General features: G+C 35.5%; 1 long non-coding RNA gene across 1 annotated transcript in view; it reads right to left on the bottom strand.

Annotated features, from left to right (window-relative positions):
* Window positions 1-3045: 3045 nt before the first annotated feature.
* The window catches only part of LOC107974628 (uncharacterized), a 194422-nt gene continuing 184803 nt past the window's right edge, over window positions 3046-12664 (bottom strand). The window contains exon 3 of the long non-coding RNA XR_008547923.2: window positions 3046-12131. This is a non-coding gene — a long non-coding RNA (uncharacterized LOC107974628). The remainder of the gene's footprint in view (window positions 12132-12664) is intronic.

Here is a 12664-nt window from a genome sequence, read left to right as displayed (position 1 = left end):
ACTAAAATCAGAAATGAAAACGGGAGCATCACTATAGAACTTACAGAAACAAAAAGTATTATAAAGAAATACTATGAACAATTTCATGCCAACAAATTAGGTAATTAAATGAAAATGAACTAATTTCTAGAAAGACACAAAATACTGAAACTCAAGAAGAAACAGAAATTCTAACCAGGTCTGTAACAAGTAGAGAGATTAAATCAGTCATTAAAAATCTTTTCACAAAGAAAAGACCAGGGCCAGATGGCTTCACTCGTGAATTCTACCAAACATTCAAAGAAAAAATAATTATACTTCACAAACTCTTCCAGGAAATAGAAGAGGAGGGATCCCTTTCCAACTTATTATATGATGCCAGTATTACTCTGATACCAAAACCAAAAAGATATCACAAATATAGATGCAAAAATTTCTCAACAAAATACTAAAAAACAGTGTTGGCTTAATATTTAAAATAAATTAACATAGCATGCCATATAATCATCTCAATAGATGCAGAAAAAGCATATCCAAATCCAAAACCTATTTACAATAGAAACAATAAAAAGAAGCTAGCTTTCTCAATATGATAAAGCACACCTACAAAAGCCCCACAATTAACATCTTAGTAGTAAAGTCTAGATACATTATCTCAATATCAAGAACAATACAGGGTGTCACACTTTTTTTTTTAAATACTTTAAGTTCTGGGATACATGCGCAGAAAGTGCAGGTTTGTTATATAGGTATACACGTGTCATGGTGGTTTGCTGCACCCATCATCCTGTCATCTACATTAGATATTTCTCCTAATGCTATCCCTCCACTAGCCCTCCACCCGCCGACAGGCCCCAGTGTGCGATGTTCCCCTCCCTGCGTCCATGTGTTCTCATTGTTCAACTCCCACTTATGAGTGAGAACATGTGGTGTTTGGTTTTCTGTTCCTGTGTTAGTTTGCTGAGAATGATGGTTTCCAGCTTCATCCATGTTCCTGCAAAGGACATGAATTCATCCTTTTTATGGCTGCATAGTATTCCATGGTGCATATGTGCCACATTTTCTTTATCCAGTCTATATTTAATATTGTACTAGAGGTTCTGGCCATGGAAATTATACAAGAATAGAAATACAAGGCTTCCAGATTAGAAGGAAAAAAATACTATCTTCATTTGCAGATGAAATGGTCTTGTATGTAGAAAATCTTTGGGAGCACACAAACACATACACACACACCCACACATCCCCTATTAGAACTAAAAAAAATGAGTTCAGCATGATGGCAGGATATAAGAGCAATATGTAAAAATCAATTGTATTTCTACACACTTTCAGTAAACATTTTAAGAATGAAATTAAGAAAACAATTCCAGGCCAGGCACAGTGGCTCACGCTTGTAATCCCAGCACTTTGGGAGGCTGAGGCGGGTGGATCATGAGGTCAAGAGATCGAGACCATCCTGGCTAACATGGTGAAACCCCGTCTCTACTAAAAATACAAAAAAAAATAGCCAGGCATGGTGGCGGGCCCCTGTAGTCCCAGCTACTCGGGAGGCTGAGGCAGGAGAATGGTGTGAACCCGGGAGGCGGAGCTTGCAGTGAGCCAAGATCACACCACTGCACTCCAGCAGCCTGGGCGACAGAGCGAGACTCCGTCTCAAAAAAAAAAAAAAAAAAAAGAAAACAATTCCAGTTATAATAGCATCAAAAACTAATGTAGGTATACACATAACAAAATAAGTTAAGAACTAATACAGTGAAGGCTACAAAAACTGTTGAAACAAATTAGTCATTCTTATAACTAGAAAGATGTTCTATGATCAAAACCTAATACTGTTAAGATATTAGTACTGTCCAAATTGATCAGTAGATTTTATGCAACCATTATTGGAATACAGCTTTTTTTTTTTTTTTTTTTTTTTTTTTTTGCGGAAATTGACAAACTAATCTCAAAATTATATGGAACTCAAGTGACCCAGAATAGCCGGAAAAAAACTTGAAAAAAAGAGAACACAATTGGAGGGGTAACATTTCCTGATTTCAAAACTTTACAAAACTATAGTAATCAAGACACTGTGAAAATGACATAAGGATAAACACACAAATCAATGGAATAGAATTTAGAGTCCAAAAACAAACTCTTACATTTATGGCCAGCTGATTTTTGACAAGGGTGCCACGAAAATCCAATGAGGAAAAAAATAGTCTTTTTAACAAATGGTGATGAGATAACTGGATATTTACTAGCGAAAGAATGAAGTTGGACCCCTACTCCCACTATACACAAAAATTAACCCAAAGTGGATCAAAGACCTAAATGTTATAGCTAAAACATGAGAAAACACAGGTGTAAATCCTTATGACTTTGTGTTAGGTAATGATTTCTTAGATACAACACCAAAAGCACAAGCAACAAAAGAAAAAAATAGATAAATGGAATTACATCAACATTAAAATCTTTGTGATGCAAAAGATACCATCAAAAATTGAGAACATAATCCTACAGAATGGGAGAAAATATTTACAAATAATATATCTGATAATGGATTTGTACCCAGAACATGTTTTTAAAGGTCTTTAAAATTCAATAATAAAAAGACAAACTTATTTTAAAACAGGCAAAAGATTTCAACAGACATTTTTCCAAAGATACATAAATGGCTAATAAGCACATGAAGATACTCAACATCAATAGTTACCACAGATATGCAAATCAAAATCACAATAAAATATAACTTCACATCCACTAGGATGGCTACAATTAAAACGACAGACAATAACAAGTGTTAATTCGGATATGGAGAAATTGGAATTCTTGTTACATTATAGAAATAATGAAAAATAATGCAACTACTTTGGAAAACAGTTTAGTAATTCCTCAAAACATTAACCATATGTTTAATAAACATTAAACATTTCATATGATTCAACAATTCCACTCCTAAGTATATACCCAAGATAAATGAAAACATACATGTATACAAAAACTTGTACACAATTATTCATAACATAGCAACATTGTTTATAATAAATAAAAAGTGGAAACAACCTAAATTTCTATCAACTGGTTTTTATTGAAATAAGTCAAAAACTTTATTGACCTATAACCTGATTAGAATATGCCAGATGAGATTCAATATTGTACAGAAAGCTGTACAAAACTTTTTTACATGGAAGACTTTACATCTGTAGCATATACATTTTATCCATCTGAAAAAATGTCTACATCCACTGCTAATACAGAACGCTTGACAATTTTGTCTTTCAACCATCAGAGCACAATTAAACTGTTGAATGAACAAATAAAATGTGGAAGTGGTATATCCATACAATGGAATAGTACTCACTAATAAAAAGGAATGAAGTACTGAGATGTAGTGCAGTGTAATTGGACCTCGAAAATCTTACATTAAGTCAAAGAAGCCATACACAAAAGGCCACACATTTTAGGATTTCACTTATGTGAAATGTCCAGAATAGACAAAGTAATGAAGACAGAAAGTAGATTAGCATTTGTTTAGGGCTCTGGATGAGGGGAAAGGGATTGACTGCTAAAGGGTATGGGATTTCTTTTAAGATGTTGAAAATGTTCTAAAATTAGATTGTTGTGATGGTTGCACAACCTTGTGAATATATTAAAAACACTGAATTGTACACTTTAAATTGGCAAATTATATATGAATTATATTTCAATTAAACTATTTTTTAAAAAAGAAAATTATGTAATAGCCAACCTAACAAATGCATAGAAATTACAATTCCATTACATAATAATTGAGCAGTTGTAAACAAAAGACAGAGTCTAGGCTCATCAACAAATATTTCTTAGTAAATGCTTTGAGAGGGGTTTGTATTTTTTGATCCCTCCTCACTCCCCATTAAGACACATGTCCATGCAGACTCCTTTTCATTTTCTATAGTTGCCATAAATTACCACAAACGTAGTGGCCTAAAACATAAAGTTATTATCATACGGTCTGCAGATCAGAAGTCTGTAGGCTGGAATCAAGATTGTAAGCAAAGCTGCATTCCTATCTGAAGCCTCTAGGGTAAAGACTGTTTCCATGCCTTTTACAGCTTCTGAAGACTGCCTACATTCCTTGACTAATGGTTCCCTTCCTTCATTTAAAAAAAATTTTTTTTCAGTAGCTTTTGGGGTACAAGTGGTTTTTGTTACATGGATAAATTGTGTAGTGATGAAGTCTGAGATTTTAGACCACCTGACACTTCAGTAATGTAGATTGTATCCAATATGTGTTTTTTATATCCCTTAATCCCCATTCTCACTATCCCACTGCTGAGTTTCTGTAGTTCATTATATCATTCTGTGTGCCTTTGTGTACCCATAACTTAACTCCCACTTATAAGTGAGAATATACAATATTTGGTTTTCTATTCCTTGGTTATTTCACTTAGAATAATGGCCTCCAGCTCCATTTAAGTTGCTGCAAAAGCATTACTTTATTCTTTTTCATGGCTGAGTAGTATTCCATGGTGTATATATACCACATTTTCTTTATCTATTCATTGGTCAATGAGCACTTAGGTTGGTTCCAAATATCTGAAATTGTGAATTGTGCTGCCTAAAACATATGCATGCAGATGTCTTTTTGATATGACTTATTTTCCTTTAGGTGGATACCCAGTAGTGGGACTGCTGGATCAAATGGTAGATCTACTTTTAGCTCTTTAAATCTCCATACTGTTTTCCATAGAGGTTGTACTAATTTACATTCCCATGAGCAGTGTATAAGCATTTCCTTTCTGCCACATCCATGCCAACAACTACAGTTTTTTGACTTTTTAATAATGGTCATGCTTGTAGTAGTCAAGAGGTACCTCACTGTGGTTTTAATTTACATTTCCCTGATGATTAGTGATGGTGAGTATCTTTTCATGTTTTTTGGCCATCTGTATATCTTATTTTTAAAAATGTCTATTCATGTCATTTGCCCACTTTTTGATGGGATCATTTGTTTTTTTTTTTTCTTGCTGATTTGAGTTCCTTATAGATTCTGGATATTAGTCCTTTGTTGGATGCATAGTTTGCAAATATTTTCTCCCACTCTGTGGGTTGTCTGTTTACTCTGATGATTATTTCTTTTTCTGTACGGAATCTTTTAGTTTAATTAAGTCCCATTTATTTATTTTTGGTTTTGTTGCATTTGAATTTGTGGTCTTAGTCATAAATTCTTTGCCTAGGCCAATGTCCAGTCCACTTTCACCACTTCTATTCAACATAGATAGTACTGAAAGTTCCAGCTACAGCAATTAGGCAACAGGAAAAAATAAAGGGCATCCAAACTGGAAAAAAAGAAGTCAAACTGTCACTGCTCACTGATGATATGATTGCATAACTAGAAAGCCCTAAAGACTCCTCCAAAAGACTCCTAGATTTGATAAATACATTCAGTTAAGTAAATTTTACAAAATCAATATACACAAATTGGTAGCACTGCTATACACCAACAATGACTAAGCAGAGAATCAAATCAAGAATTCAATCCCTTTTACAACAGTTAAAGAAAAAAAAAGACCTAAGAATATACTTGACCAAGGAGATGAAAGAGCTCTACAAGGAGAACTACAAAACACTGCTGAAAGAAACCAGAGATTATACAAACAAATGGAGACACATCCCATGCTCATGAACTGGAAGAATCAATATCACAAAAATGACCATACTGCCCAAAGCAATCTTCAGATTCTATGCAATTCCTATCAAAATACTAACATCATTTTTCACAGAAATAAAAAAAAATCCTAAAATTCATATGGAACCAAAAAAGAGCCTGCATAGCCAAAGAAACACTAAGCAAAAAGAACAAAGCTGGAGACATCATACTAACAGACTTCAAATTATACTACAAGGCTGTAGTTACCAAAACAACATGGTAGCAGTATAACAGTAGACAAATAGACCAATGGAACAGAATAGAGAACCCAGAAATAAAGCCAAATACTTAGAACCAACTGATCTTCAACAAAGCATACAAAAACATAAATTAGGGGAAAGACACCCTATTTAATAAATGGTGCTGGGAAAACTGGCTAGCCACATGTAGAAGAATGAAACCAGATCCCTATCTCTCACCTTATACAAAAATCAACTCGAGATGGACCGAAGACTTAAATTGAAGACCCAAAGCCCTGAAACCGCTAGAAGACAACCTAGGGAAAACTCTTCTGGGCATTGGCCTTCCTCCATTTTTGAAGCCAGCAATGTAGAATCTCTCTCACTCTCCTTTCATCATCACATGGTCTCTAAACACAGGCAGGAAAGGTTCTCTGCTTTTAAGGATTTGTGTAATTAGATTAGTTCCACCCAGATACTCCAAAGTAATCCTCCCACCCCAAAGTCCTTAATTTAATTGCACGTGCAAAGTTCTTTTTGCCATGTATCTTAACAGATTCACAGATTATAAGGATCAGGGTATGGTTATCTTTGTAGAGGACTATTATCTTGCCTACCATATTGCCAATTGCAGCTCTGTGCTTTTGGAAATTATTTGGCTGAGCTCCAAAATTTTGGAATAACTTCATAAATGCAATTGACTATCAAAAGGCTGTGGATGCAATATGAAAGGGAAGAGCTTAAAAGAGCACGTTGGAGCCAAATAGTTGTCTCCGAGTACTTCACTTACAAGAGTTAATCAATCCCAGCACTTTGGGAGGCCGAGGTGGGTGGATCACCTGAGGTCAGGAGTTCGAGACCAGCCTGGCCAGCATGGTTAAACCCTGTCTCTACTAAAAATACAAAAAAAAAGAAAAATTAGCTGGGCATGGTCACAGGCACCTGTAATCCCAACTACTGAGGAGGCTGAAGCAGGAGAATCACTTGAACCTGGCAGGTGGAGTTTGCAATGAGCCAAGATCGTGCCATTGCACTCTAGCCTGGGCAACAAGAATGAAACTCCATCTCAAAAAAAAAAAAAAAAAAAAAGTTAATCAAACATTCTCTTAGGAGTTAATTAAAAACTCCACTCCAGGTTGGTACAAAACACTATAAAATCATTGTATCCCCACCCAAATCTCATGTTGAATTGTGAGTGTTGGAGGTGCGGCCTGGTGGGAGGTGATTAGATCATGGGAAGTGGATTTTCCCCTTGCAGTTATTCTCATAATGGGTGAGCTCTCACAAGATCTGATTGTTTAAAAGTGTGTAACACTTCTCCCTTCACTCTTTCTCTCTCTCTCTCTCTCTCTCCTGCTACTACATGAAGACATGCTTGCTTCCCCTTTGTCCTTCCACTATGATTGTAAGTTTTCTGAGGCCTTCCAGTCATGCCTCCTTTCCAGTCTGCAGAACTGTGAGTCAAGTAAACCTCTTTTCTTCATAAATTACCCAGTCTCAAGTAGTTCTTTAAAGCAGTTAAGAACAGACTAGTTCAATCATCTTATCCTAGAATTGGTCTCTGAATTTGCAGGAATTCCCAGGGCACAAATAACCCAAAACAGGCTTCTGGAACTAGATGTGATATAACTCAATGACTTAAAATTTTCTTCTTACTTGAACATGGGAGTTATGCTGATTTTTCCCATGAGTACAGTTGACAGTGATTAGTTATTCCTACATCAGTGCCCTTTATGTGTCATCTGAGTCTTCTTGTGAGTGAGGCATCTATCAGATAAAATTTTATTGATCCCTAAATTATGCTCTTTACATTTTAGCATTTTGTTGTACACGTTGGATCTAAGAAGTAGCCAAGGACACTAAAAACACAATGTAAGGAAAGAGCTCCGTGAAGTAGCAACAACAGAATTACTTTCCATTATTTTTGGAGATTATTCTTTTTTCAACACACTTCAGTCATTTTTGGTCAACATTTCCTCACATTATTTAAAAGAATGAACCATAACTTCATAAAAGACAAGTTAGAAATTCACAAAACAATTCCTTTTTAAAAGATCAAGAGTGTGATGTTTAGTAGACATACATGGCCATTCTCTTTCCATCAGCAATTTTTTTCCTCCATAGCCAAGGCTTGAACATTTCGTCTCTGCTCCCCTCTATTCCATGATTATAACTTTTCATCATTCGTTGTAATTCAGTGCCATTCTTGGTAAGCAAACATACACATCCTAAAAAGTTCACAAACACTGTAAATTACTGTTTGATTGGTTGAGTGCATTAATGTTCTACTTCACATTACCTCTATTTTCCATTAAAATGAAGTAAAGCAAAGTTTACCCTGTCATAGAACACCTACTCTGTAAGTAAAAGCTAGGAAATGGCAATGAGCAAGGCATAGTTAGTGGATATAAAATGATTAGAGCAGAGATTTCATATAAAGGCTAGAGGCAATAATGTTCTAAAGGGAAATTTAGGCCTTATTATAAAGAGTCTTGATTGCCAGGGTCAGAAATATGAGTGTATTTTGTAATCAGTGGTTCATTAGAATTACCTTTTTGAGATCTTAATAAACATGAGTATTGGCAGGGCTGATAATTAGATAGTATTTAGGACCATTCTGGTTTTTGCAGCCATAGTCCATGCTGATCGGTCAGGAAAGCAGTTTTGATTGGTGTTTTTGTCATATCACTGGTAAAATTCTTTGGATATCACCCCTGAATGTCTGGGTCCTGTGTCCAGAGAGTCTACTTCCTATGTCTAGATGAGGCTTGGGCACAGGATTCTCTACAATCTCTCCAGGTGGTACTAATGCAAAGTGAGGAAAGGGAAGCACTATTATAGAAGAGTGAAAGCTCGGAAAGGCTTTCCAGTATAAGTAACAGGATGAATATGTCTTTTTATTTTTTATTTTTATTTTTTTTTAGATGGAGTCTCACTCTGTCGCCCAGGCTGGAGTGCAGTGGCGCGATCTCGGCTCACTGCAAGCTCCGCCTCCCGGGTTCATACCATTCTCCTGCCTCAGCCTCCCGGTAGCTGGGGCTACAGAGAAATAATTAATCTGGAATATACTGAAGGCACAAAGAAATTGAGATAGGAAAGTCATTCATTTATTAATTCAACAAGTAATTATTATGTGTATTTCTGGGTATTGAACTACAGTGCCAGTCCAGTTGAAGAGATGGAAAAGGAAGTGCCAGAAGGAAAAATGGACTTTGCAGATATCAAGATGATCAAACAGACAATACTATAGGACCAAATGAATATGCAGTCAGGAAAGGAGAGGAGTCAAAGGAGACTGAACTTCCTAATGAACGGCAGGAATAGTGTTAAGAAAATTAAGAGACAGAGACAATTTCAGAGACATGATGAATTCAGTTAAAAATACATCCAACTTGAGGTATAGGTAGGTTGCCCAAGAAGAAATGTCTAGTAGGGTTTTAGAGAAGAGCTGGTTAGAATTTTGAAAGCTGAAGTAAATATTATAGCATCATCTATGCAGAAATAGTGAAAGCACTACAGTGACTGAGATGAAATCTAAGGCATTATATAGAAAATACAGTGGAGGACTGAGAACTAAGATTTATTAAAGGAGTGAAGGAAGACACAAGAGGAGAACCTAGATAGGGTAGAGTCAGGAAAATTAAGAGATTTTCACATATTGAGAAAAGTCAGCAAAAATTCAACTGAAGAGACCATTGTCTATTCCTGTAAGGAGCCTCAGGTCTATTTCAAAACACATAGAGTTACATCAGAAGTCAAGCAGCCGCATGTGATCTATACTTAATATTAAATATACAAATATAGTCACTAAAGGTTAGTTTTTTATTATATAACCTTGCTGGTATCAAAACTATACTGACAATACTTCAGTTCCTCTTGGATAAATATGCACTGAGAAATTGGCAAGTTAGTCAAACAAATATTGGACAACAAATAAAATTTGGATAAAGTTGATAAAAATTTGGCATAATTGGCATAAACTATGAACAGCCAGGAAATAAGAGTACACACCAAGTATCAAAATTGAAGAAATAACATCACTGTTGTTTAACAAAGACTAAGAGCCTACCACATGTCTAAAATGCTGAGTTTCCAATGGGAAAAGAATTTTTTAATAGCCATTACTTACAGAAATTGGTGAACAATCTACTTGCCAATGAAATTTTTAACTCCAACTAGATGAACAAATCTAGAGACTTAACTACTCTACATAATCCTTTTTTTTTTTCACCGTAATCCACAGTGTGGTAGATATAGGTGCACTGGACACACAGAATCCCACAATGAGTTAAGACAGATTAGTGCCAGAAGATAGAGGTTTGAGCACTAGTTCTGACTTAATTCATTGTGAAATTATTTGTGTCCAGTTTCCTCACTTTCAAATATATTTTAAATATGTGAAACAAATTGTAAAATATTTTAGAGGAAGAACCATTTTTTTCTTCAGCTTCAGCCCATCAGAATCTACCTTGGCTTTGGTAGTTAGTTTTAGTTTCTTATTCATGATATTTTCAGCCTTTTATTGATATTTTCTTAAACCTCTTATTTTTAGTTACTGTGACTATTGCAGACAGGATTGAAGGAGAGGACATTAATTGAATTTATTAAAGTCTATTCAATAGAATTTATTGAACACTTACTTTAAGCTCAGCTCCACACGAGATATAAGATAAATCTCTGCTCTTGTGCTTGATAAGCTAACCATCTATTTGGGGGAAATAAGACTAATATGAAAGCAAATATTAATTTGCAACACAAATTGGTATATAATTAAGGACCAAAAAATGGCAGATCAATAGGAGATACAGTTCATGAAAACATGAGTAAGTCCAAAGCATTTGAGAAAGGCATCACAGAGAATTCCATCTTGATTTTGAAAGACTGAGTAGGTTTTGAATAGATAGAAGAAGGAAAGGCATACCAGAAAAGGAGAACTAAATAAGCAAATGTATAGAGGCTGGAAAGTTCTGGGAGAATTCTGAACAGAGCCTTCTTCTGGAAGGACAATCTAGTCTTTCTGCTTCAGTGATTTTCATTCTGGCTAGCTTTCTGGTTTCTGACTACTTCCATTTCTAACTTTGCAAAGAATTTTAAGTAGACAGAAAACCATGAGTAGAGAGAGAAAGGAAGGAACATAATGCACTGTAGTACAGTGGGACATGCCTTACTCAAGCATTTATATGTGCTTATTCTCACTAAGTTTTAGGCCAGTTTAAGAACATTCACATATTAACTTAGTTAATCTTCTATAACAACCACGTAATAGAGGCAATATTTTAATCTGCATTTTACAAGGAGAAGACAAAGGCACACAGAGGTTAAGTGACTTGTGCAAGGTGATACAACTTGGTAAATGATGGAGGTGGAATTTGAGCCCAGATAATCTGGCTTCAGAGCCCTGACTCTCATGAAGAACTGGATGTGTAGGATTGGTTATTTTAGAGAGAGCTTTGAAACACAAATGTAGAAGTTGGTATTTTACTCTAAGAGCAGATGGAAATCCTTGAAGGTTTTGACATTCTAATAACCATGATAAAATTAACCTGGCACGGGTGTGTAGGATTTACTAGCGGGGAAACTGCTACTATATTCTCTCTTTCTAAATTGCACTTCCAAGTGTCCTATGTAGTTGACAGACATGGATCTGACCCACAATTCTAGTTTAACTGAGGTTCTGACTTTAGAATGGTAGTTGTCTCCTTGTGCCAGTGTTTTAAGTTAAACCATGGAAACATAAAACAAGTGCAAGGTGGTGATTATTCTAGTTTACTTTTTTCTGTGTGGCCTAAAACACCCACACTAAAGCTACTTCTAGGGGAATCTTGCTGTTTGCCTGCCTGCCTGCCCTCTTCTCGGCTTACACAAAGCCTTATTTTTTCCCCAGCTGCCATTGCCTTTTCAAGCTGAGCATGAATGCCACCCATTCATGAGGCAACGTGGACAACTGATCAGAAAAAGTCCTGGTGCTTCCAATTAAAAATTGTTCAATAGCGTAAAAATTCAGGCACTCTAAGACTAAAATCAAATCCCTGGTGGGTTGTTGATAGACTTGTTATTAAAGGTTTGCCAAGGCTTAATAAGACTGATAACAAGAAACTGCAAATCTCTTCAAACTATTCTGTAAACATTTGGATAGGGCTGAAATTAAGAATACGAAGAATATGCATTTCACTGATCTGTTTTTCTTAGCTGGCTTTCATGTTACAAAATCAGCAACATATGTCGGCAGATCCAATTGACCTTCAAGCTGGAGTTTGAATATCTTAGGTGTATGTCACCTCATCTCTGGCTTTGATCTGCTGTAAGAAAGAGAAATATAATTATTAACACATTGTTCTGTGCAGCTGACAGAGCATCTGGTATTTTAGAAATGCTTTTGAGATGCCTTAATTGATTTGAAAGTTGGTTGTAAGCGAGCTTGGAAAAGATGCATCTTTGCAGCATTAGTAATTAAGAGAAATCAGAAGTAGGTTTTATCTGCATTAAGTTGTAGCTGAAAATGAAATACCTAAGGATAATTAAGAAAAAAATTAATTTAAAAAATGATAGCAATAAGGCTCCCCATGAATGATTAGTCAACTCTCTTCCTGATATAGACAACTTAATTACATTTCCTTATTGCAGCATCACCATCCACCTGACTATGGTGACTGAATTTCCATCATGGACTATTATGCTTGAGTTTCCATTATAAACAGTAATTTTTTTAGGCTTAGAATTTCAGTCATTTCATGTTGATTCAGATTTTAACTCAGCATATGAGCTGTTCATCCAGCTGCCATTATGAAAAAAAAAAGAACATTTTAAGTCTTTCAAGACAGTAATGAATAAA

The sequence above is a fragment of the Pan troglodytes genome, chromosome 4, assembly GCF_028858775.2.
Source record: "Pan troglodytes isolate AG18354 chromosome 4, NHGRI_mPanTro3-v2.0_pri, whole genome shotgun sequence".
NCBI classification, from domain to species: Eukaryota; Metazoa; Chordata; class Mammalia; order Primates; family Hominidae; genus Pan; species Pan troglodytes.
The sequence above is the reverse complement of the archived record's forward strand: the minus strand, read 5'-3'. Positions and strand labels throughout refer to the sequence as shown.